Source organism: Oncorhynchus mykiss, chromosome 32 (genome assembly GCF_013265735.2).
Source record: "Oncorhynchus mykiss isolate Arlee chromosome 32, USDA_OmykA_1.1, whole genome shotgun sequence".
Lineage (NCBI taxonomy): Eukaryota > Metazoa > Chordata > Actinopteri > Salmoniformes > Salmonidae > Oncorhynchus > Oncorhynchus mykiss.
The window spans coordinates 11,432,692-11,460,033 of NC_050572.1; the positions used below are offsets into that span (position 1 = coordinate 11,432,692).

Below are 27,342 nucleotides of genomic sequence, written 5' to 3' on the forward strand. Positions count from 1 at the left end.
CTAAACCCTCTGTCAGTGTATTACTAAACCCTCTGCCAGTGTTTTACTGAACCCTCTGCCAGTGTTTTACTAAACCCTCTGCCCGTGTTTTACTGAACCCTCTGCCAGTGTTTTACTAAACCCTCTGCCAGTGTTTTACTAAACCCTCTGTCAGTGTTTAACTGAACCATCTGCCAGTGTTTTACTGAACCCTCTGTCAGTGTTTAACTGAACGCTCTGCCAGTGTTTAACTGAACCCTCTGCCAGTGTTTTACTAAACCCTCTGCCAGTGTTTTACTAAACCCTCTGTCAGTGTTTAACTGAACCCTCTGCCAGTGTTTAACTGAACCCTCTGCCAGTGTTTTACTAAACCCTCTGCCAGTGTTTTACTAAACCCTCTGCCAGTGTTTTACTGAACCCTCTGCCAGTGTTTTACTAAACCCTCTGCCAGTGTTTTACTGAACCCTCTGCCAGTGTTTTACTGAACACTCTGCCAGTGTTTTACTGAACCCTCTGCCAGTGTTTTACTAAACCCTCTGCCAGTGTTTTACTAAACCCTCTGCCAGTGTTTTACTGAACCCTCTGCCAGTGTTTTACTAAACCCTCTGCCAGTGTTTTACTAAACCCTCTGCCAGTGTTTAACTAAACCCTCTGCCAGTGTTTTACTAATCCCTCTGCCAGTGTTTTACTATACCCTCTGCCAGTGTTTTACTAAACCCTCTGCCAGTGTTTTACTGAACCCTCTGCCAGTGTTTTACTAAACCCTCTGCCAGTGTTTTACTGATCCCTCTGCTAGTGTTTTACTAAACCCTCTGCCAGTGTTTTACTAAACCCTCTGCCAGTGTTTTACTAAACCCTCTGCCAGTGTTTTACTAAACCCTCTGCCAGTGTTTTATTAATCCCTCTGCCAGTGTTTTACTAAACCCTCTGCCAGTGTTTTACTAAACCCTCTGCCAGTGTTTTATTAATCCCTCTGCCAGTGTTTTACTAAACCCTCTGCCAGTGTATTACTAAACCCTCTGCCAGTGTTTTACTAAACCCTCTGCCAGTGTTTTACTAATCCCTCTGCCAGTGTTTTACTAAACCCTCTGCCAGTGTTTTACTAAACCCTCTGCCAGTGTTTTACTAAACCCTCTGTCAGTGTTTTACTAAACCCTCTGCCAGTGTTTTACTAATCCCTCTGTCAGTGTTTAACTAAACCCTCTGTCAGTGTTTAACTGAACCCTCTGCCAGTGTTTTACTAAACCCTCTGCCAGTGTTTTACTAAACCCTCTGCCAGTGTTTTACTGAACCCTCTGCCAGTGTTTTACTGAACTCTCTGCCAGTGTTTTACTGAACCCTCTGCCAGTGTTTTACTAAACCCTCTGCCAGTGTTTTACTAAACCCTCTGCCAGTGTTTTACTGAACCCTCTGCCAGTGTTTTACTAAACCCTCTGCCAGTGTTTTACTGAACCCTCTGCCAGTGTTTTACTGAACACTCTGCCAGTGTTTTACTGAACCCTCTGCCAGTGTTTTACTAAACCCTCTGCCAGTGTTTTACTAAACCCTCTGCCAGTGTTTTACTGAACCCTCTGCCAGTGTTTTACTAAACCCTCTGCCAGTGTTTTACTAAACCCTCTGCCAGTGTTTAACTAAACCCTCTGCCAGTGTTTTACTAATCCCTCTGCCAGTGTTTTACTAAACCCTCTGCCAGTGTTTTACTAAACCCTCTGCCAGTGTTTTACTGAACCCTCTGCCAGTGTTTTACTAAACCCTCTGCCAGTGTTTTACTGATCCCTCTGCTAGTGTTTTACTAAACCCTCTGCCAGTGTTTTACTGAACCCTCTGCCAGTGTTTTACTAAACCCTCTGCCAGTGTTTTACTAAACCCTCTGCCAGTGTTTTATTAATCCCTCTGCCAGTGTTTTACTAAACCCTCTGCCAGTGTTTTACTAAACCCTCTGCCAGTGTTTTATTAATCCCTCTGCCAGTGTTTTACTAAACCCTCTGCCAGTGTATTACTAAACCCTCTGCCAGTGTTTTACTAAACCCTCTGCCAGTGTTTTACTAATCCCTCTGCCAGTGTTTTACTAAACCCTCTGCCAGTGTTTTACTAAACCCTCTGCCAGTGTTTTACTAAACCCTCTGTCAGTGTTTTACTAAACCCTCTGCCAGTGTTTTACTAATCCCTCTGTCAGTGTTTAACTAAACCCTCTGTCAGTGTTTTACTAAACCATCTGTCAGTGTTTTACTAAACCCTCTGCCAGTGTTTTACTAAACCCTCTGCCAGTGTTTAACTAAACCCTCTGCCAGTGTTTTACTAAACCCTCTGCCAGTGTTTTACTGAACCCTCTGCCAGTGTTTTACTAAACCCTCTGCCAGTGTTTTACTGAACCCTCTGCCAGTGTTTAACTAAACCCTCTGCCAGTGTTTTACTAAACCCTCTGCCAGTGTTTTACTAAACCCTCTGCCAGTGTTTTACTAAAACTAAACCCTCTGCCAGTGTTTTACTAAAACTAAACCCTCTGCCAGTGTTTTACTAAACCCTCTGCCAGTGTTTTACTAAACCCTCTGCCAGTGTATTACTGAACCCTCTGCCAGTGTTTTACTAAACCCTCTGCCAGTGTTTTACTAAACCCTCTGTCAGTGTTTAACTGAACCCTCTGCCAGTGTTTAACTAAACCCTCTGCCAGTGTATTACTGAACCCTCTGCCAGTGTATTACTGAACCCTCTGCCAGTGTTTTACTGAACCCTCTGCCAGTGTTTAACTAAACCCTCTGCCAGTGTTTAACTAAACCCTCTGTCAGTGTTTTACTAATCCCTCTGCCAGTGTTTTACTAAACCCTCTGCCAGTGTATTACTGAACCGTCTGTCAGTGTTTAACTAAACCCTCTGCCAGTGTTTAACTAAACCCTCTGCCAGTGTTTTACTAAAACTAAACCCTCTGCCAGTGTTTAACTAAACCCTCTGCCAGTGCCTGTCATTTCCAAAGTGCCTCTTCCATAGTCAAAACCCCACAGCAGCAGCCTTATTAATAACCCAGCCATCGAGCTGTTCAGAACTCAAGCCTCCTCCCTCAGCTTAAGGACATGACTTCAGACTGGCTTATACTGTTTTAAGGAGTGACTGTTGTAAAGTTCCACACACACACAAACACCCACGTAGAGTTAACATGCATGTACATACACAAGCACACAAACGTGCACACGCACACACACTGATGCTGTTCTGGAAACTTCTTTCCATATGATATACGACCATCAACCAGAGCACATCACGTCACTTCATAAAGAATAAATAGTAGAAGTGGTCATATTGTGCCAAACATAACATCGGCCAGGGTGGGTTTCACTATTCCACAGTAATGTATCAGTGATGTTTTCCTGTTATTGAATTCCTTTCTTGATGCATATCCTCCGAGTGCTGCCGAGCGGGAATCATTGTTGATACCCTCTCGGACACTCTCTCTCTGCGCTAACTGTGTGTGTAACGACAGGCGGGACGTGCACACCAGGTCCAGTCCTCTTCCTGTCCCTGTACCCTCTGGGGGGGTCTGCTCGATGACATCACTGCTACTCCCCTCTCCTACCTCTTCTCCTCCTCTCTTTCCTCCCCTTCATCCTCCTGTTTATTTTCTCCTTCTCTTCCTCCTCCTCCTCCTCTCTTATCCCACTCTCTTATTCCTCTCCTTCTCCTCCTTCTCTGTTTATCGCTCTTCTCCTCCTCCTACCTCTTCTCTCTCTCTCCCCTCCCCTCCTCCTCCTCTTCCTCTATATGTCCCAGGGCTGTCAGATTACTAGGTTGTGCCACCCCACTGGGCACAGATGTCAATTCAACGCCTATTCTACGTTGGTTCAACATAATTTCATTGGAACAACATTGATTCAACCGGTGTGTGCCCAGTGGGACAGCCCCACAAGGTGTCTACCAGTCAGTGTACTATACTCCAGCCAATGATAAGAAATGATATCTGATCCTGGTCTGTACTAGTGTGTGTGTGTGTGTGTGTGTGTGTGTGTGTGTGTGTGTGTGTGTGTGTGTGTGTGAGTGTGTGAGTGTGTGTGTGTGTGAGTGTGTGAGTGTGTGTGTGTGTGTGTGTGTGTGTTTTATGGCAGGCGGGGGGGGGGGCAGGTGGACATAACGGAGGCAGCTCCCACTGCATCTGGAACACCAGCTAAATGCCTCCACAGACTGACTGCTGTTGCCTTCTGTTCATCCTGTTGAACACGTTGCAGAGACTAGAGGCGACAATCTGACAATTCGGCCAAAGCTAATGTGCTATCTGTCTTGCCACTGTGTTTTACGCCATGTATTATCGTGTTATAAGACATCGACATGCATGCAAGGTTACGTTGGGGGAAACTAGTACGTAGCTCTATCGTGCTACACAAAGTAAAAAAGCCTCAAGCCGGGAGTGCGTCTTCTCTTACTGTTCTATCAACAACAAAGACAGGTCTCAGTTCCTTCTCCAAAGTGAAAGAGCCTCTACAGTCACACCAAGCACCATTACTTTACAGTACCAGAGAGAGGAGATTCTTTAAAACAACATTACAGGACCAGAGAGAGGAGGTTCTTTAAAACAACATTACAGGACCAGAGAGAGGAGGTTCTTTAAAACAACATGACAGTACCAGAGAGAGGAGGTTCTTTAAAACAACATTACAGTACCAGAGAGAGGAGATTCTTTAAAACAACATTACAGGACCAGAGAGAGGAGGTTCTTTAAAACAACATTACAGGACCAGAGAGAGGAGGTTCTTTAAAACAACATTACAGTACCAGAGAGAGGAGGTTCTTTAAAAAAACATGACAGTACCAGAGAGAGGAGGTTCTTTAAAACAACATTACAGGACCAGAGAGAGGAGGTTCTTTAAAACAACATGACAGTACCAGAGAGAGGAGGTTCTTTAAAACAACATTACAGTACCAGAGAGAGGAGATTCTTTAAAACAACATTACAGGACCAGAGAGAGGAGGTTCTTTAAAACAACATGACAGTACCAGAGAGAGGAGGTTCTTTAAAACAACATTACAGTACCAGAGAGAGGAGGTTTTTTAAAACAACATTACAGGACCAGAGAGAGGAGGTTCTTTAAAACAACATGACAGTACCAGAGAGGAGGTTCTTTAAAACAACATGACAGTACCAGAGAGAGGAGGTTCTTTAAAACAACATGACAGTACCAGAGAGAGGAGGTTCTTTAAAACAACATTACAGGACCAGACAGAGGAGGTTCTTTAAAACAACATTACAGTACCAGAGAGGGGAGGTTCTTTTCAACATCATAATACAATTAGAAGTGAGAACAACTATGAAACAAGACCTGATGGTGAGACAGTGGGCTAAAAATAGGAGGGCAGTGGGTTCGTTCAGTCAGGCTTCTCAGAAGTTCCCTGTGTGTGTGTGTGTGTGTGTGTGTGTGTGTGTGTGTGTGTGTGTGTGTGTGTGTGTGTGTGTGTGTGTGCAGGTGTGTGTGTGAGTTACAGATCACATCTGACCCCCCCCCCCCCCTCCTCCCCCCCTCCTCCCCCCTATGGGGAATGCCATTTGGGACTCATCCTTAAATAACCTCCCCTGATCATGGCTCCCTCCCATCATATTGGTTAGATTACAGGAGACCAAACATTTTAGGGTCCTAACAACTGTAGTGTGGTGATTATTATATAAGTAACAGCATACCATCTGAAACACAGCTGGTTGGTAAAGGGACCAGCCAGGCATGTTCAAGGTTGTTGCAGTGGATGGTAAGCTACAGCATCGCTATCACTATTATTACCATTGTGTAACTAACCACACAGTTGTTGCCCAATATAAGATGGTATTGATATGTCAGTTGAGGATACCCTGTAAGGCACTCCCCTGGGCATTTCCTCTGGGCAACTATTCTGCCATTATGGATCTTTCCTCACAGTGCAGTACAGAGCCAAGTGAACGCCACAGCACAGTTTCACCCCAGTTTCCAAAAGGTAATTGAAGCATGCTGGGGCTCATTGATCCAGCATTGTGACGCAGGCAGTTTATCAGTCAGTGTAAAACCCTTCCATCCCTATTCACAGTCACACTGAGCCATTCAGGATACCGCCCATTGATTTTCTAACCTCCATCAACAACGACAGGACTGGGTGTGTGGGCAGGCAGGTTCAGCGAAGCCAACGAATGACAGGGATCATGCAGAAACAATAATCATTATGTAAATGAAAATATCTCAATATGTGATCGCAGATAAAGACCAAGACTGATAAAGACCGTGCTTCTACACCTGCATTGCTTGCTGTCTGGGGTTTTAGGCTGGGTTTCTGTACAGCACTTTGAGATATAAGCTGATGTACGAAGGGCTATATAAATAAATTTGATTTGATTTGATTTGAAGACTTCATCCTAAATAATGATGTTTCACATAATGGCATTAAACCCTGAGTAACTTTAAAGTCCCTGGGTTTGGTGAGAAGTGTTTAAATGTAGCTTTACTGATGACTGTGTCCAAATCAAAGAAAGAGTGGAATTATCAGTCTGGACCTACGGTCTGTTATCATACAAAGACGTGGAGAACAACAGGTTGAAAATCAATAGCAATATTCTACTGAAGTTTGAAAGGTACAGTCTGGTAACTTCGGACATATCATTCCTCCAATCCCACTGTCTGAAAACAACCCATAAAGACATCATTGTAACCTCAAAGGAGTGTGTGTGTGTGTGTGTGTGTGTGTGTGTGTGTGTGTGTGTGTGTGCGCCAGTATGCTGACATCTACTCACAGCCCAGCTGAGAGAGGAATGTTTTTATCTGCTTTCAAAGTGGAAAAAAGCTCTCGAAAGCATGTTGAGTGTGTCTGTTATGCAGTGAACACTGAAGTACAGTCTGGTGAAGTTTTTTTATTTATTTTTATTTCACCTTTATTTAACCAGGTAGGCTAGTTGAGAACAAGTTCTCATTTGCAACTGCGACCTGGCCAAGATAAGGCATAGCAGTGTGAACAGACAACACAGAGTTACACAGTACAGCCTGGTGAAGTACAGACTGGTGAAGTAGAGTCTGGTGAAGTACAGCCTGGTGAAGTACAGTCTGGTGAAGTACAGCCTGATGAAGTACAGTCTGGTGAAGTACAGTCTGGTGAAGTACAGCCTGGTGAAGTACAGTCTGGTGAAGTACAGTCTGGTGAAGTACAGCCTGGTGAAATACAGTCTGGTGAAGTACAGTCTGGTGAATGAAGTACAGTCTGGTGAAGTACAGTCTGGTGAAGTACAGCTTGGTGAAGTACAGTCTGGTGAAGTACAGCCTGGTGAAGTACAGTCTGGTGAAGTACAGTCTGGTGAATGAAGTACAGTCTGGTGAAGTACAGTCTGGTGAAGTACAGTCTGGTGAATGAAGTACAGTCTGGTGAAGTACAGTCTGGTGAATGAAGTACAGTCTGGTGAAGTACAGCCTGGTGAAGTACAGTCTGGTGAAATACAGCCTGGTGAAGTACATCCTGGTGAATGAAGTACAGCCTGGTGAATGAAGTACAGCCTGGTGAATGAAGTACAGCCTGGTGAATGAAGTACAGCCGGGTGAATGAAGTATAGCCTGGTGAAGTACAGCCTGGTGAATGAAGTACAGCCTGGTGAATGAAGTACAGCCTGGTGAATGAAGTACATCCTGGTGAATGAAGTACAGCCTGGTGAATGAAGTACAGCCTGGTGAATGAAGTACAGCCTAGTGAATGAAGTACAGCCTGGTGAATGAAGTACAGCCTGGTGAATGAAATACAGCCTGGTGAATGAAGTACATCCTGGTGAATGAAGTACATCCTGGTGAATGAAGTACATCCTGGTGAATGAAGTACAGCCTGGTGAATGAAGTACAGCCTGGTGAATGAAGTACAGCCTGGTGAATGAAATACAGCCTGGTGAATGAAGTACAGCCTGGTGAATGAAGTACAGCCTGGTGAATGAAGTACAGCCTGGTGAATGAAGTACAGCCTGGTGAATGAAATACAGCCTGGTGAATGAAGTACAGCCTGGTGAATGAAGTACAGCCTGGTGAATGAAGTACAGCCTGGTGAATGAAGTACAGCCTGGTGAATGAAGTACAGCCTGGTGAATGAAATACAGCCTGGTGAATGAAGTACAGCCTGGTGAATGAAATACAGCCTGGTGAATGAAGTACAGCCTGGTGAAGTACAGCCTGGTGAATGAAGTACAGCCTGGTGAATGAAATACAGCCTGGTGAATGAAGTACAGCCTGGTGAATGAAGTACAGCCTGGTGAATGAAGTACAGCCTGGTGAATGAAGTACAGCCTGGTGAATGAAGTACATCCTGGTGAATGAAGTACAGCCTGGTGAATGAAGTACAGCCTTTCAATTCAACTCTCTTTCAATTCAACTCTCTTTCAATTCAACTCTCTTTCAATTCAACTCTCTTTCAATTCAACTCACTTTCAATTCAACTCTCTTTCAATTCAACTCACTTTCAATTCAACTCACTTTCAATTCAAGGGGCTTTATTGGCATGAGAAACATATGTTAACATTGCAAGTGAAATAGACAATTAACACAAGTGAAATAAACAATATACAATTAACAGTAAACATTACACTCACAAAAAAATCTCATATCTTGTATACAGTGTTGTAATGATGTGCCAATAGTTAAAGTACAAAAGGGAAAATAAATAAGCATAAACATGGGTTGTATTTACAGTGGTTGTTCTTCACTGGTTGCCCTTTTCTTGTAACAACAGTTCACAAGTATTGCTGCTGTGATGAGACACTGTGGAATTTCACCCAGTAGATATGGGAGTTTATCAAAATTGGGTTTGTTTTCTAATTCTTTGTGTGTCTGTGTAATCTGAGCAATATGTGTCTCTAATATGGCCATATATTTGGCAGGAGGTTAGGAAGTGCAGCTCAGTTTCCAACTCATTTCGTGGGCAGTGAGCACATAGCCTGTCCTCTCTTGAGAGTCAGGTCTGCCTACTGCGGCCTTTCTCAATAGCAAGGCTATGCTCACTAAGTCTGAACATAGTCAAAGCTTTCCTTAAGCTTGGGTCAGTCACAGTGTGTCAGGTATTTATCTTTTTGTTGTCTCATGATTTGGTTGGGTCTAATAGTGTTGCTGTCCTGGGGCTCTGTAGGGTGTGTTTGTGTTTGTGAACAGAGCCTCAGGACCAGCTTGCTTAGGGGACTCTTCTCCAGGTTCATCTCTCTGTAGGTGATGGCTTTGTTATATGGAAGAGTTGGGAATTGCTTCCTTTTAGGTGGTTTCTTTCCATCTTACTCTCCCTTTTTCTCTCTCTTTCTCTCTCTCTCTGTTGCCCCCACTCTTCTCTCCTGGGGCTGGGCTCCCTCCCCAGGACATAGCTACCTCTCCAGGACATAGCTACCTCCCCAGGACATAGCTACCTACCAAGGACATGGTTACCTCCAGGGTTGGGCTCTCTCCCCAGGACATAGCTACCTCCCAAGGACATGGTTACCTCCGGGGCTGGGCTCTCTCCTGAGGACATAGCTACCTCCGGGGCTGGGCTCTCTCCCCAGGACATAGCTACCTCCGGGGCTGGGCTCTCTCTCCATGACAGGGCTACCTCCGGGGCTGGGCTCTCTCCCCAGGACAGGGCTACCTCCGGGGCTGGGCTCTCTCCCCAGGACATGGCTACCTCCGGGGCTGGGCTCTCTCCCGAGGACATAGCTACCTCCGGGGCTGGGCTCTCTCCCCAGGACATGGCTACCTCCGGGGCTGGGCCCTCTCTCCAGGACATAGCTACCTCCGGGGCTGGGCTCTCTCTCCAGGACATAGCTACCTCCGGGGCTGGGCTCTCTCTCCAGGACATAGCTACCTCCGGGGCTGGGCTCTCACTCCAGGACATAGCTACCTCCGGGGCTGGGCTCTCTCCCCAGGACATAGCTACCTCCGGGGCTGGGCTCTCTCCCCAGGACATGGCTACCTCCGGGGCTGGGCTCTCTACCCAGGACATAGCTACCTCCGGGGCTGGGCTCTCTACCCAGGACATGGCTACCTCTGGGGGTGGGCTCTCTCCCCAGGACATGGCTACCTCTGGGGGTGTGCTCTCTCCCCAGGACATGGCTACCTCTGGGGCTGGGCTCTCTCCCCAGGACATGGGGCTCTACGTAGGAAATAGGATGCCAATTGGGATTCAACCAAGGTCTTTTATCTGATTCAACAAGGGAGAGGCTACACAGGACCAAGGAATTTACATTGTGAAAAAAACTATAAAAGAGAAGAGGGAGAGAAAGGAAGAGAGGGAGAGAAAGGAAGAGAGGCAGAGAAAGAGAGAGAGAGAGAGAGAGAGAGAGACAGAGACAGAGAGAGAGACAGAGAGAAAGGGAAAAATAGAGAGAGAGAGAGGAGGTGAACGAAACAAAGTTTGTTTGATTGGCCACTGAAGTAACCAAGCAACGTGGCTTGGCACAAATCCTCACACACACACACACACACACACACACACACACACACACACACACCACACAGAAGCAGACACACAAACACATGCACACACATGCAGACAGAGATACCTGGGGGGCAATTATACACTTATATATCGCAATATACTATTTTGGACAATATTAAATCGATACTTTAACTCCAATGTAGCGTTAGCTGGCGCTAGTCGGCTGTAGCTGTGCCAAAACTCCTGTATTTTTCATCCCAGCTTGTTCTCCATCTTTTTAAATAGTGAGTTCATATTTATTCAGTACTTTCATTTCCATGACTGATCAAAACTAGTTTTCTCATGGCTCTCTTGTCATTCTGCAGCAGACACATGGTGAGCAATATGTTCAGAAAAATCAAATCACAATATAATCACAGTATTAAATCGCATTACATACGGAATTAGGAGAATAGTGAGAATCGCAATACATATCGTATCGGCACCTAAGTATTCTGATAATTTCATGTCGTGAGGTCTATCCAGCCCTACTGTCTATCTACCCCTGGACCCTCTGCTCTAGCTGCAAGTGAAAGTGGAAACCAAGCAGTGTGTGTGTGTGTGTGTGTGTGTGTGTACTGCCCATCTTCTGTGTAAACACACATGTTACACACACATATTTTGAAGAGACTGCCAATCATTGGTCATTGACTGGGTTCATCCCCTTGTTTTGCTCAGAGTGTAACATATTCACACACACACACACACACACACACACACACGCACGCACGCACTCACACACACACACACACACACACACACACACACACACACACACACACACACACACACACACACACACACACACACGTACACACACACACGTACACACACACACGTACACACACACACGTACACACACACACACACACAAACATACACACACACAGCCTGTTCCTTTCTGCAGGTATAGGGGTGTGGCTCATCTTATATCACTCTCTCAGTCAACCATGAAAGACTAGCCTACCCAGACAATACCTGGAAATATCTCCGGAAGTCAGGGCAAGACAGGGCACTTCAAAACCCAGCCCTCAGTTTAAAGGCAAGGTGTATCACGTTTTTCTTAATTTGGAGATGATGTGCATACGTGTGTGTGTGTGTGTGTGTGTGTGTGTGTGTGTGTGTGTGTGTGTGTGTGTGTGTGTGTGTGTGTGTGTGTGTGTGCATAAGTCTTTGCAACTCTGACAAACGAGCTGAGATGGGTAAATTCCCTAGTGATTAGGACACACTGGCTACTAATTGTCTCTCATTAGCATTTAAAAGTAAATAGGTGTGTGTGTGTGTGTGTGTGTGTGTGTGTGTGTGTGTGTGTGTGTGTGTGTGTGTGTGTGGCGGACAGGATCAAAGGGAAGTGCAGGGAGAAATCGCAGCCCTCTCATTCCCCATCACATGATTAGATCCCTGCACAACGGACAGGGTCGCGTTCATTAGCTCCCATTTGGAACAAACATTTTGAAACGTTTTCAGAGAAGACGTTATGGTGCTGAAATAATGATGCTGAGTTTTTCCTGCTGACCATGTCATCAGACCAGAAAAAACTCTGGCCGATAATTGTAGTTAATGAGTAATAACTAGCTAGGGGCTAGGAGTTTGTCCCTGGTCAGGTGACATGGTCAGGAAATAATCATGACCTTATTTGTCTTCTACCATTCAGATTGAAAATAGGTTTTGAAAACATCTCAAACATTTGAACCAATGAACTAGCCTTCAAATATCTCCTGAGTGGCGCAGTGGTCTAAGGCACTGCCTCTCAGTGCTAGAGGTGTCACTACAGACCCTGGTTCGATTCCAGGCTGTATCACAACAGGTCGTGATTGGGAGTCCCATACGACGGAGCACAATTTGGCCCAGCATCGGCAGGGTTAGGCCGTCATTGTAAATAAGAATTTGTTCTTAACTGACTTGCCTAGTTAAATAAAGGTTCAATTTTATATCTAAAATAGAAGAGTCGTAATATGTGCTATAGAGGGATTCACCACCATCAGGTGAACTGAACTGGTAGAGAGATCATGCAGTTTAATCCTGTGGTGCCCTGAAGCACTACACACTAATTGGTCAGCCGCCACAAACCTACCCACCTCATACTACACTATCACTGGTCAACCACTACAAACCTACCCACTTCATACTACACTATCACGGGTCAGCCACTACAAACCTACCCACCTCAAAATACACTATCACTGGTCAGTGGTCAACCACTACAAACCTACCCACCTCATACTACACTATCACTGGTCAGACGCTACAAACCTACCCACCTCAAACTACACTATCACTGGTCAACCACTACAAACCTACCCACCTCAAACTACACTATCACTGGTCAGTCACTACAAACCTACCCACCTCAAACTACACTATCACTGGTCAGACGCTACAAACCTACCCACCTCATACTACACTATCACTGGTCAGTGGTCAACCACTACAAACCTACCCACCTCATACTACACTATCACTGGTCAACCACTACAAACCTACCCACCTCATACTACACTATCACTGGTCAACCACTACAAACCTACCCACCTCATACTACACTATCACTGGTCAGTCACTACAAACCTACCCACCTCATACTACACTATCACTGGTCAACCACTACAAACCTACCCACCTCAAACTACACTATCACTGGTCAACCACTACAAACCTACCCACCTCATACTACACTATCACTGGTCAGCCACTACAAACCTACCCACCTCATACTACACTATCACTGGTCAGCCACTACAAACCTACCCACCTCATACTACACTATCACTGGTCAACCACTACAAACCTACCCACCTCATACTACACTATCACTAGTCAGCCACTACAAACCTACCCACCTCATACTACACTATCACTGGTCAACCACTACAAACCTACCCACCTCAAACTACACTATCACTGGTCAACCACTACAAACCTACCCACCTCATACTACACTATCACTGGTCAACCACTACAAACCTACCCACCTCATACTACACTATCACTGGTCAGACACTACAAACCTACCCACCTCAAACTACACTATCACTGGTCAACCACTACAAACCTAGCCACCTCATACTACACTATCACTGGTCAGCCACTACAAACCTACCCACCTCAAACTACACTATCACTGGTCAGTGGTCAACCACTACAAACCTACCCACCTCATACTACACTATCACTGGTCAGCCGCCACAAACCTACCCACCTCATACTACACTATCACTGGTCAACCACTACAAACCTACCCACTTCATACTACACTATCACGGGTCAGCCACTACAAACCTACCCACCTCAAAATACACTATCACTGGTCAGTGGTCAACCACTACAAACCTACCCACCTCATACTACACTATCACTGGTCAGACGCTACAAACCTACCCACCTCAAACTACACTATCACTGGTCAACCACTACAAACCTACCCACCTCAAACTACACTATCACTGGTCAGTCACTACAAACCTACCCACCTCAAACTACACTATCACTGGTCAGACGCTACAAACCTACCCACCTCATACTACACTATCACTGGTCAGTGGTCAACCACTACAAACCTACCCACCTCATACTACACTATCACTGGTCAACCACTACAAACCTACCCACCTCATACTACACTATCACTGGTCAACCACTACAAACCTACCCACCTCATACTACACTATCACTGGTCAGTCACTACAAACCTACCCACCTCATACTACACTATCACTGGTCAACCACTACAAACCTACCCACCTCAAACTACACTATCACTGGTCAACCACTACAAACCTACCCACCTCATACTACACTATCACTGGTCAGCCACTACAAACCTACCCACCTCATACTACACTATCACTGGTCAGCCACTACAAACCTACCCACCTCATACTACACTATCACTGGTCAACCACTACAAACCTACCCACCTCATACTACACTATCACTAGTCAGCCACTACAAACCTACCCACCTCATACTACACTATCACTGGTCAACCACTACAAACCTACCCACCTCAAACTACACTATCACTGGTCAACCACTACAAACCTACCCACCTCATACTACACTATCACTGGTCAACCACTACAAACCTACCCACCTCATACTACACTATCACTGGTCAGACACTACAAACCTACCCACCTCAAACTACACTATCACTGGTCAACCACTACAAACCTAGCCACCTCATACTACACTATCACTGGTCAGCCACTACAAACCTACCCACCTCAAACTACACTATCACTGGTCAGTGGTCAACCACTACAAACCTACCCACCTCATACTACACTATCACTGGTCAGACGCTACAAACCTACCCACCTCATTCTACACTATCACTGGTCAGACGCTACAAACCTACCCACCTCATACTACACTATCACTGGTCAGACGCTACAAACCTACCCACCTCAAACTACACTATCACTGGTCAACCACTACAAACCTACCCACCTCAAACTACACTATCACTAGTCAGCCACTACAAACCTACCCACCTCATACTACACTATCACTGGTCAACCACTACAAACCTACCCACCTCAAACTACACTATCACTGGTCAACCACTACAAACCTACCCACCTCATACTACACTATCACTGGTCAACCACTACAAACCTACCCACCTCATACTACACTATCACTGGTCAGACACTACAAACCTACCCACCTCAAACTACACTATCACTGGTCAACCACTACAAACCTAGCCACCTCATACTACACTATCACTGGTCAGCCACTACAAACCTACCCACCTCAAACTACACTATCACTGGTCAGTGGTCAACCACTACAAACCTACCCACCTCATACTACACTATCACTGGTCAGACGCTACAAACCTACCCACCTCATTCTACACTATCACTGGTCAGACGCTACAAACCTACCCACCTCATACTACACTATCACTGGTCAGACGCTACAAACCTACCCACCTCAAACTACACTATCACTGGTCAACCACTACAAACCTACCCACCTCAAACTACACTATCACTGGTCAGTCACTACAAACCTACCCACCTCAAACTACACTATCACTGGTCAGACGCTACAAACCTAACCACCTCAAACTACACTATCACTGGTCAGACGCTACAAACCTACCCACCTCATACTACACTATCACTGGTCAACCACTACAAACCTACCCACCTCAAACTACACTATCACTGGTCAGACGCTACAAACCTACCCACCTCATACTACACTATCACTGGTCAGCCACTACAAACCTACCCACCTCATACTACACTATCACTGGTCAGCCACTACAAACCTACCCACCTCATACTACACTATCACTGGTCAACCACTACAAACCTACCCACCTCAGACTACACTATCACTGGTCAACCACTACAAACCTACCCACCTCAAACTACACTATCACTGGTCAACCACTACAAACCTACCCACCTCAAACTACACTATCACTGGTCAACCACTACAAACCTACCCACCTCATACTACACTATCACTGGTCAGCCACTACAAACCTACCCACCTCATACTACACTATCACTGGTCAACCACTACAAACCTACCCACCTCATACTACACTATCACTGGTCAACCACTACAAACCTACCCACCTCATACTACACTATCACTGGTCAGCCACTACAAACCTACCCACCTCATACTACACTATCACTGGTCAGCCACTACAAACCTACCCACCTCATACTACACTATCACTGGTCAGCCACTACAAACCTACCCACCTCATACTACACTATCACTGGTCAGCCACTACAAACCTACCCACCTCAAATTACACTATCACTGGTCAACCACTACAAACCTACCCACCTCATACTACACTATCACTGGTCAACCACTACAAACCTACCCACCTCATACTACACTATCACTGGTCAGACACTACAAACCTACCCACCTCAAACTACACTATCACTGGTCAACCACTACAAACCTACCCACCTCATACTACACTATCACTGGTCAACCACTACAAACCTACCCACCTCAAACTACACTATCACTGGTCAGACGCTACAAACCTACCCACCTCATACTACACTATCACTGGTCAGACACTACAAACCTACCCACCTCAAACTACACTATCACTGGTCAACCACTACAAACCTACCCACCTCATACTACACTATCACTGGTCAACCACTACAAACCTACCCACCTCATACTACACTATCACTGGTCAACCACTACAAACCTACCCACCTCAAACTACACTATCACTGGTCAACCACTACAAACCTACCCACCTCATACTACACTATCACTAGTCAGCCACTACAAACCTACCCACCTCATACAACACTATCACTGGTCAACCACTACAAACCTACCCACCTCAAACTACACTATCACTGGTCAACCACTACAAACCTACCCACCTCATACTACACTATCACTGGTCAGCCACTACAAACCTACCCACCTCAAACTACACTATCACTGGTCAACCACTACAAACCTACCCACCTCATACTACACTATCACTGGTCAACCACTACAAACCTACCCACCTCATACTACACTATCACTGGTCAGCCACTACAAACCTACCCACCTCAAACTACACTATCACTGGTCAGTGGTCAACCACTACAAACCTACCCACCTCATACTACACTATCACTGGTCAACCACTACAAACCTACCCACCTCATACTACACTATCACTGGTCAGACGCTACAAACCTACCCACCTCATACTACACTATCACTGGTCAGACGCTACAAACCTACCCACCTCATACTACACTATCACTGGTCAGACGCTACAAACCTACCCACCTCAAACTACACTATCACTGGTCAACCACTACAAACCTACCCACCTCAAACTACACTATCACTGGTCAGACGCTACAAACCTACCCACCTCAAACTACACTATCACTGGTCAACCACTACAAACCTACCCACCTCAAACTACACTATCACTGGTCAGTCACTACAAACCTACCCACCTCAAACTACACTATCACTGGTCAGACGCTACAAACCTAACCACCTCAAACTACACTATCACTGGTCAGACGCTACAAACCTACCCACCTCATACTACACTATCACTGGTCAACCACTACAAACCTACCCACCTCAAACTACACTATCACTGGTCAGACGCTACAAACCTACCCACCTCATACTACACTATCACTGGTCAGCCACTACAAACCTACCCACCTCATACTACACTATCACTGGTCAACCACTACAAACCTACCCACCTCATACTACACTATCACTAGTCAGCCACTACAAACCTACCCACCTCATACTACACTATCACTGGTCAACCACTACAAACCTACCCACCTCAAACTACACTATCACTGGTCAACCACTACAAACCTACCCACCTCAAACTACACTATCACTGGTCAACCACTACAAACCTACCCACCTCAAACTACACTACCACTGGTCAACCACTACAAACCTACCCACCTCATACTACACTATCACTGGTCAACCACTACAAACCTACCCACCTCATACTACACTATCACTGGTCAGCCACTACAAACCTACCCACCTCATACTACACTATCACTGGTCAACCACTACAAACCTACCCACCTCATACTACACTATCACTGGTCAACCACTACAAACCTACCCACCTCATACTACACTATCACTGGTCAGCCACTACAAACCTACCCACCTCATACTACACTATCACTGGTCAACCACTACAAACCTACCCACCTCAAACTACACTATCACTGGTCAGACGCTACAAACCTACCCACCTCAAACTACACTATCACTGGTCAACCACTACAAACCTACCCACCTCAAACTACACTATCACTGGTCAGTGGTCAACCACTACAAACCTACCCACCTCATACTACACTATCACTGGTCAACCACTACAAACCTACCCACCTCATACTACACTATCACTGGTCAGACGCTACAAACCTACCCACCTCATACTACACTATCACTGGTCAGACGCTACAAACCTACCCACCTCATACTACACTATCACTGGTCAGACGCTACAAACCTACCCACCTCAAACTACACTATCACTGGTCAACCACTACAAACCTACCCACCTCAAACTACACTATCACTGGTCAGTCACTACAAACCTACCCACCTCAAACTACACTATCACTGGTCAGACGCTACAAACCTAACCACCTCAAACTACACTATCACTGGTCAGACGCTACAAACCTACCCACCTCATACTACACTATCACTGGTCAGTGGTCAACCACTACAAACCTACCCACCTCATACTACACTATCACTGGTCAACCACTACAAACCTACCCACCTCAAACTACACTATCACTGGTCAACCACTACAAACCTACCCACCTCATACTACACTATCACTGGTCAGCAACTACAAACCTACCCACCTCATACTACACTATCACTGGTCAGCCACTACAAACCTACCCACCTCATACTACACTATCACTGGTCAGCCACTACAAACCTACCCACCTCATACTACACTATCACTGGTCAGCCACTACAAACCTAACCACCTCATACTACACTATCACTGGTCAACCACTACAAACCTACCCACCTCAAACTACACTATCACTGGTCAACCACTACAAACCTACCCACCTCATATTACACTATCACTGGTCAGTGGTCAACCACTACAAACCTACCCACCTCATACTACACTATCACTGGTCAACCACTACAAACCTACCCACCTCATACTACACTATCACTGGTCAACCACTACAAACCTACCCACCTCATACTACACTATCACTGGTCAGACGCTACAAACCTACCCACCTCAAACTACACTATCACTGGTCAACCACTACAAACCTACCCACCTCATACTACACTATCACTGGTCAGCCACTACAAACCTACCCACCTCAAACTACACTATCACTGGTCAACCACTACAAACCTACCCACCTCAAACTACACTATCACTGGTCAACCACTACAAACCTACCCACCTCATACTACACTATCACTGGTCAGACACTACAAACCTACCCACCTCAAACTACACTATCACTGGTCAACCACTACAAACCTACCCACCTCATACTACACTATCACTGGTCAACCACTACAAACCTACCCACCTCATACTACACTATCACTGGTCCGACACTACAAACCTACCCACCTCATACTACACTATCACTGGTCAGACACTACAAACCTACCCACCTCAAACTACACTATCACTGGTCAACCACTACAAACCTACCCACCTCAAACTACACTATCACTGGTCAACCACTACAAACCTACCCACCTCAAACTACACTATCACTGGTCAACCACTACAAACCTACCCACCTCATACTACACTATCACTGGTCAACCACTACAAACCTACCCACCTCATACTACACTATCACTGGTCAACCACTACAAACCTACCCACCTCATACTACACTATCACTGGTCAGACACTACAAACCTACCCACCTCAAACTACACTATCACTGGTCAACCACTACAAACCTACCCACCTCATACTACACTATCACTGGTCAACCACTACAAACCTACACACCTCATACTACACTATCACTGGTCAGACACTACAAACCTACCCACCTCAAACTACACTATCACTGGTCAACCACTACAAACCTACCCACCTCAAACTACACTATCACTGGTCAACCACTACAAACCTACCCACCTCAAACTACACTATCACTGGTCAACCACTACAAACCTACCCACCTCAAACTACACTATCACTGGTCAACCACTACAAACCTACCCACCTCATACTACACTATCACTGGTCAACCACTACAAACCTACCCACCTCATACTACACTATCACTGGTCAACCACTACAAACCTACCCACCTCATACTACACTATCACTGGTCAGCCACTACAAACCTACCCACCTCATACTACACTATCACTGGTCCGACACTACAAACCTACCCACCTCATACTACACTATCACTGGTCAGACACTACAAACCTACCCACCTCAAACTACACTATCACTGGTCAACCACTACAAACCTACCCACCTCAAACTACACTATCACTGGTCAGACACTACAAACCTACCCACCTCAAACTACACTATCACTGGTCAACCACTACAAACCTACCCACCTCATACTACACTATCACTGGTCAGACACTACAAACCTACCCACCTCAAACTACACTATCACTGGTCAACCACTACAAACCTACCCACCTCATACTACACTATCACTGGTCAACCACTACAAACCTACACACCTCATACTACACTATCACTGGTCAGACACTACAAACCTACCCACCTCAAACTACACTATCACTGGTCAACCACTACAAACCTACCCACCTCAAACTACACTATCACTGGTCAACCACTACAAACCTACCCACCTCAAACTACACTATCACTGGTCAACCACTACAAACCTACCCACCTCAAACTACACTATCACTGGTCAACCACTACAAACCTACCCACCTCATACTACACTATCACTGGTCAACCACTACAAACCTACCCACCTCATACTACACTATCACTGGTCAACCACTACAAACCTACCCACCTCATACTACACTATCACTGGTCAGCCACTACAAACCTACCCACCTCATACTACACTATCACTGGTCAGCCACTACAAACCTACCCACCTCATACTACACTATCACTGGTCAGCCACTACAAACCTACCCACCTCATACTACACTACCAAGAAGACAAGGTACATAAAGAAACAATGTGGTTATATACACAGGTTATATACACAGGTGATATACACAGGTGATATACACAGGTTATATACACAGGTGATATACACAGGTGATATACACAGGTGATATACACAGGTGATATACACAGGTTATATACACAGGTGATATACACAGGTTATATACACAGGTTATATACACAGGTTATATACACAGGTTATATACACAGGTGATATACACAGGTGATATACACAGGTGATATACACAGGTTATATACACAGGTTATATACACAGGTGATATACACAGGTGATATACACAGGTTATATACACAGGTTATATACACAGGTGATATACACAGGTTATATACAGAAGAACTGTAGCAAAATAACCTAGTTTAAATGTCAACTCCATAGCCACCCACAATACAGAGTCCAGAGAACTGTATCCACGGAACAATGCCTCTGTATGTGCAACAACATAATGGAACATATTTGCATACATAAACAACACATGGGCCTATCAGGTATTGAGGTGAAACATGATGGCTGCAACAAGAATTATATTATCATCAAAAATCAAATCAAATCAAATTGGATTTGTCACAAACACGTGTTAAGCAGATGTTACTGCTTGAGTGTAGCGAAATGCTTGTGCTTCTAGTTCCCGACAGTGCAGCAGTATCTAAAACAAGTCATATCTAACAAGTAATATCAGTCAATTTCACAACAAATAAGATCATCAAGATTGTGATTATAATTGTGATCCAACCAATCTTTATTTTTTTTGATTGGATACAGAGGTGCAACAAATACCTCACCTCTTGACATGTTACTGCATTACAAAACGGCCTCCAGACATGTTTTTTTTAATATGCATTATTATGCTCATAAGCAAGCTGGTGTAGGCTGAAGTACGACAACGTGTATTCGTGTTTTACTGCAGGCTTGCATGTTGTTGAAAAATAATTTCGTAGTATCAAGTGTCCCCTTCAATGGATTGCAAAGTTACTGTTACATTTTACAGCATAACGTTTGTTTTTTTTTCGGCAACATTGAAACACTCTTTGACCAACCACCATCGTTTCTAGATACTGGATCAAACGTAACCATGTAATAACAGTGTAGTGGTTGTGGCATGTAGCAGTAGACTATCCTCTAGGGAAGACAGGTCTTACTATGCAAATCTTACTATGCATTGTGCAATTCCTGAGTGTAAGCAGAGTATAAATACCTCGGCTATCACAACCCGGGATCCCTACAGTCCTGTTATATAACCACCAAAGCTAGGATGAGTGACATCACGCCACGGGTAGTCGAGCAATCACTAGACACATTCAGGAGACCCAATGTCCTTTACAAATCAGCCAGCGTCAATGAAAAGGGCTTGTAGCCTAACCGAGTAGATAACATTTTCTCTCTCCCCGCCAAATTAAGGGCATGTCATCTACTATGTATTTGTAATGACGCCGGTTACATTAGGTGGACTAGGGTTAGTTGGTTTGCCCTGTTTTTGAAGAATAAAAAACACTTCCGCGATGGAATTAGAAACTAAAATGTGTCGCATGAGTGGACATACGGCCACGTAGGCTACTCACGTACCACAACCATTTTAAAAGTGGACGGTTGAAGGCTATACTATAAATATGTATTTTACTATTCTTTATGCAATGTTTCTGGGTGGGGTGGCGCAGTTAGCTTGCCTGTCCTACACACCAACCCGCCTGTGAAACACTCCTTGCTCGTTTTCAAGTCCGCGAAACCACCGCTCACATGTGTCAAACTTAGTAGTTCGTTTGCATTTTTGTTCGAAATGACAAGTGCATGACTGTAAACCACAAACAACCGTCTATGCTCCGGACACAAAACAAATAGGTCAGAGTGCGAGGTAAACATTTTCAAAGGCTTTGGAAATAAACGAACGCTCTTTTTGCGCGTACGCCTTCCTTCCAGTTCCAGCCATTTTCTCTACCTCTACCGCTTAGCAAAGAAAAAAGTGACACAACAAAAATGACAGACTGAGAATATAGACAGAGCTAGGACTTACTGTACGGTGTAATGGTCTGGTAAGAGCGGTGTCTCCTTGTTGCCAGGGCTTCCTGTTCCTGCGCTGACGGTGGAATCGTCTCCCTCCACTCCTAATGATGTCTGCAGCGCGGAGCTAATAGCTACACCGCTCTATGCCGCCACCTTCAGAGAGAGAGATAGGGAGGGCGAGAGGGGGGAGGCAGAGAGAGGGAGGGAGAGAGGGTGAGAGGGAGGGAGGCAGAGAGAGGGTGAGAGGGAGGGAGGCAGAGAGAGGAGGGAGGCAGAGAGAGGGTGAGAGGGAGGGAGGCGGAGAGAGGGTGAGAGGGAGGGAGGCGGAGAGAGGCAGAGAGAGGAGGGAGACAGAGAGAGGGTGAGAGGGAGGGAGGCGGAGAGAGGGTGAGAGGGAGGGAGACAGAGAGAGGGTGAGAGGGAGGGAGGCAGAGAGAGGGTGAAAGGAAGGGAGGAAGAGAGAGAGGGAGTTAGAGGGAGTGAGTATTGAGTAGTGAGTAGTGTGTGTGTGTGTGTGTGTGTGTGTGTGTGTGTGTAATACAAATATGGAGCAGTTGGCAGGCTTGGCTCTTAGTGGTAACTCAGGGTTTGTACTCTGCTCTGTAGAGAATTTAGTAGAAGGGAAACAAACAACTGACAGGAAAATAAATGAAGTCCACGAAGAGTGAATCACTAGACTAAACCTTCAACACGTCGATGGGATTTATTCTTTACGTATTTAGCTCATATACTATTAGAATTGATTGCACTATTGCCTTACCATGTAGGCCTATAGCCTGCCTTGTGCTTGAAGGCAACAGGTACTTTACTTTGAGCTCCCTCACACCAACTCGACAGAACAGAAAACTACGCGGGTGCTTAAATGTAGTGTGGAGATGGCAATCTGAAAGCCTAGAAGAATGACTGGCTGGCTTTGGCCAAGGCCAAGGGGGTACTTCTGGTCTGATGCCAAGTCCCTTTGAGTATAGACATGTACTCGTGAAACATTTCAATTAGTATTCATTTGTCCCCCTGTCATGACATGTATAAAGGTTAAATGATCAATTCATTGATTTGACTGTATAGTAGTTAAAATGATGTGCGTCCCACTTCCACCCACGCACCCCATCCTGATTGTCCTTGCAGGGTAAATACCATTTCCCCAATGTCTTTTCTCTTATGAGGGACTCGACCAAATAGCACCCATCTTTGGCCTGAGGCATTTACAATCCCATGAATAGCTGCGATTACAGCAGAATAATGTTTATAACCCTCTGTTATAACAGTGACAGCAGGATAATGGTTATAACCCTCTGTTATAACAGTGACAGCAGAATAATGTTTATAACCCTCTGTTATAACAGTGACAGCAGAATAATGGTTATAACCCTCTGTTATAACAGTGACAGCAGAATAATGTTTATAACCCTCTGTTATAACAGTGACAGCAGGATAATGGTTATAACCCTCTGTTATAACAGTGACAGAAAGACACCTATTATTGCTCATTGACAGAGTACATGATTGTATCCGCAAACACTTCCATTTGAATTTGTAAAATAATCCTATAAATAAAGTATTCAATGCTCTAGTATTTTATTCTCAGAACCTTCATACACACGGTAGCAGAAAGAACACAGTGAAACTTGATTCCTAGCATGAAAGAGAGCCACTGCAAGAGGACAGAGAGTGACGAGAGAGAGAGAGAGAGAAAGAGAGAAAGAGAGCGAAAGAGAGAGAGCAAGAGAGCGAAAGAGAGAGAGAAAGAGAGAGAGAGAGAGAAAGAAAGAGAGAGACATACAGTATTTTTTTTAAACATTTCCTGTAGTTCCTTGGAATAGGCCACATTCCCTCTCTCAGTAGTTGGTGTGGATTCTGTATACTGTAAATGTGCATATTGCATGTGCATATTACAGCTAAAGTAGATTGGAAATGTTTTGACATTTTGTCCACAGACAGAGTTCTGTCTGTACCTGTCCCATAGGGCTGTCTGTCTGTACCTGTCCCATAGGGCTGTCTCTCTGTACCTGTCCCATAGGGCTGTCTGTCTGTACCTGTCCCATAGGGCTGTCTGTCTGTACCTGTCCCATAGGGCTGTCTGTCTGTACCTGTCCCATAGGGCTGTCTGTCTGTACCTGTCCCATAGGGTTGTCTGTCTGTCAGAACACAGAGCTCACCCCCTCTTCATGCTGCCCTCTCTCTGACTTCACAAACACACTCACCTGATCTACTAGTCCCTACACCCCCTGCTGGGGAATGGTGGAAGTGTTTCAACTTCAGAGATGGAATTAAAGTGGCAGGATGTGCTGTACAGCTGCTCATGACTTTGTAATCATGGGCGCAACATACACTGGGAACGGAGGGCGCATTACAGTTTTATCATTGTAATGTGATACAAAACTAGTCAACGGTGTGCATTAGGACCATGCGGATGCCTCAGATAGGGCGGGTGGGCTGTTTGGAGTGTTTATGTCACCCCCACTTCTAAAACCAAAGTTGCGCCCCTGATTGTAATACAGTAGCTATAACAACACTGAACAAGGTATATGTACATGCATATGGTCTACTATCTGAAGTAAAAAAAAATCTATACATTATATAATATAATCCAATATATTATTTTAACTAACTGCGGTGTGGGTAGCTCAGTTAACTTAAACTACTGGGCCATTGGTGGAGCACTATCTAGTTAACTTAAACTACTGGGCCATTGGTGGAGCACTATCTAGTTAACTTAAACTACTGGGCCATTGGTGGAGCACTATCTAGTTAACTTAAACTACTGGGCCATTGGTGGAGCACTATCTAGTTAACTTAAACTACTGGGCCATTGGTGGAGCACTATCTAGTTAACTTAAACTACTGGGCCATTGGTGGAGCACTATCTAGTTAACTTAAACTACTGGGCCATTGGTGGAGCACTATCTAGTTAACTTAAACTACTGGGCCATTGGTGGAGCACTATCTAGTTAACTTAAACTACTGGGCCATTGGTGGAGCACTATCTCAATTGTAAAGTGAAATTACACCCTTTCTGGCCCAGAGCTTAAAGGTTGGCCTTTTGGCAGCTAATTTGAAAGACAAAAACTCTGCCGTCTCTATGGCCTTTCTGACACATCCACCTTGCTTCTGCAGTCACTGACAGCTAGGGAAAATTAAGGGCCAGATTACAGACGGAGAGTTCCTAATCTCAGCATTGAGAGCGTCCAATTTAATCAACGTGTTCTGTGTAGACAGATTAGCGCTGACATGGGGACTCCTAATGTGATTGTTGAAAGTTTAATTAGTGGGTCTAAAATCTGTCGGATCACAGTCAGCAAGACATTGTACCCCCTTTCCTCTATCTCTCTCCATCCGAAAGAGATTTGAGACAAAGCAAGAGAGAGAGAGACAAAGCAGAGGAGAGAGAGAGACAAAGCAAGAGGAGAGAGAAAGAAAGAGAGAGAGACAAAGCAAGAGAGCGAGAGAGAGAGACAAAGAAAGAGAGAGAGAGCTACTAAGAGCTAGTAACTTACTTATTATTACTATTATTGTTATTACTATAATTATTAATGTTTACTGTAGACTGTTACCATTTTATTGTATTTATTTTTTTATTATTATTTACTACCATTTTATATTATTATTTGCTATCATTTACAATTTTGTTACAATGTATATTGTATACATTGTTGCTTTGGCAATATTGACACAATGTTTTTCATGCCAATAAAGCAGCTTGAATTTGAATTTGAATTGAATTTGAATTTGAGAGGAGAAAGGCAGTGAGAGGTTGAAAGAGAGAGAGAGAGACAGTAAGAGGGATAGAAAGAGAAACAGTAAGAGGGAGAGAAAGAGAGACAGTAAGAGGGAGAGAGAGAGAGACAAAACAAGAGAGAGCGAGAGACAGTAAGAGAGAGAGTGAGACACAATAAGAGAGAGAGAGACAGTAAGGGGGGGAGAGAGCGAGAGATGGATAGAGAGAGATAGAGAGAGAGAGAGACAATAAGAGAGAGAGAGAGACAGTAAGGGGGGGAGAGAGCGAGAGATGGATAGAGAGAGAGAGAGACAATAAGAGAGAGAGAGAGACAGTAAGAGGGAGAGAGAGAGAGAGAGAGAGAGAGAGGGGTGTTGCTGAGAAGTGTAGAGAGAGAGAGAGAGAGAGAGGGGGGGAGAGAGAGAGAGAGAGAGAGACACAATAAGAGACAGAGAGAGACAGTAAGAGGGAGAGAGAGCGAGAGATGGATAGAGAGAGAGAGAGAG

General features: G+C 44.9%; 1 protein-coding gene across 1 annotated transcript in view; it reads right to left on the bottom strand.

Moving 5' to 3' along the window:
* Window positions 1-23,302, bottom strand: part of LOC110487919 (ataxin-1) — a 181,739-nt gene extending 158,437 nt beyond the window's left edge. Inside the window, exon 1 of the mRNA XM_036971340.1 lies at window positions 23,132-23,302. The gene's annotated coding sequence lies outside the window, so the exon portion shown is untranslated. The remainder of the gene's footprint in view (window positions 1-23,131) is intronic.
* Window positions 23,303-27,342: the final 4,040 nt, after the last annotated feature.